Genomic DNA, 1,487 nt, shown 5'->3' on the forward strand with positions numbered 1-1,487 from the left:
AGATTTGAAACATTAGACACTAAAGACAGAAGACCAGAATAATTGTGGGATGACATGAAGAAGAACATACATGAAAAAAGCAAAAGGTCATTAAGAAAACAAGAAAGAAGGAAAAGATCAAAATGGATATCAGAAAAGACTCTGAAACTTGCTCTACAGAGAAATGCTAAAGCAAATGGAAAAAATGAGTAGGTAAAAGAGCTGAGTAGAACAATTTAAAGGTCAGTTGGAGAAGACAAAGTAAAATATTATAAAGAAATGTGCCAAAACCTGGAGTTTGAAAATCAAATGGGAAGAATGCACTCAGCATTTCTCAAGTTGAGGGAACTGAAGAAGTAACTCAAGCCTTGATTTGAGGTATTGAAGAATTCAATGGTCAAAATTTAAAAAGACAAGAAAGAAGGTAAAGTTAAAAATGGATGGCAGAAGAGACACTGAAACTTGCTCTCCATCATGGAGATGTTAAAGCAAATGGAAGAAATGACGAGGTACAATAACTGAACAGAAAATTTCAATGATTAGCTCAAGAAGATAAAGCCAAAAATTACAACAAAATGTACAAAGATCTGGAGTCAGAAAACCAAAAAAACAAGAATACACTCAGCATTTCTCAAGCTGGTGAAACTGAAGAAAAACTTTAAGCCTCGACTTTCGTTATTGAAAGATTCTCTGGGAAAATTATTGAATGATGCAGAAAGCATCAAAAGAAGATGGAAGGAATACACTGAGTCACTGTACCAAAAGGAAATAGTAGATGTTCAACCATTTAAAGAGGTAGTATATGATCAAGAGCCAATTATACTGAAGGAGGAAGTCCAAGGTGCATTAAAGGAGTTGACAAAGAACAAAGCATCAGGAGTTGATAGAATAAAATTGAAATATTTCAAGAAAGTGAGGAGGCATAGGAGGCACACACTCATCTCTGCCAAGAAATTTGGAAGACAACTATCAGGCCAACTGACTGGAAGAGATCCATATTTTTGCCCATTCCAAAGAGAGGTGGCCCCGTGGAATGCGGAAATCATCGGATGATATCTTTGATATCTTATCCCATTCGAGTAAAGTTTTACTAAAGGTAATACAAAAATGACTGTAAGCATACATTGACAGATAACTTCCAGATGTTCAAGCTGGATTCAGAAGAGGCTGTGGAGTGAGGGGTATCATGGCTGACATCCGATGGGATTTGGCTGAAAGCAGAGAATACTAGAAAGATGCTTACCTGTGCTTTATTGACAATGCAAAGGCTTTTGATTGTGTGGATCATGACAAGCTATGGACAACAATGTGAAGTATGAATAATTGGAGACTTAATTGTGCTCATGAGGAATCTGTACATGGAACAAGAAGCAGTTGTTTGAACAGAGCATGGGGACACTGAATGGTTTAAATTAAGAAAGGTATGCAACAGGGTTGTATTCTTTCACCATATTTATTCATCCTTTATGCTGAGCAAATAATCTGAAAAGCTGGGTTATATGAAGAAA

The sequence above is a fragment of the Chrysochloris asiatica genome, unplaced genomic scaffold (genome assembly GCF_000296735.1).
Source record: "Chrysochloris asiatica unplaced genomic scaffold, ChrAsi1.0 scaffold00131, whole genome shotgun sequence".
NCBI classification, from domain to species: Eukaryota; Metazoa; Chordata; class Mammalia; order Afrosoricida; family Chrysochloridae; genus Chrysochloris; species Chrysochloris asiatica.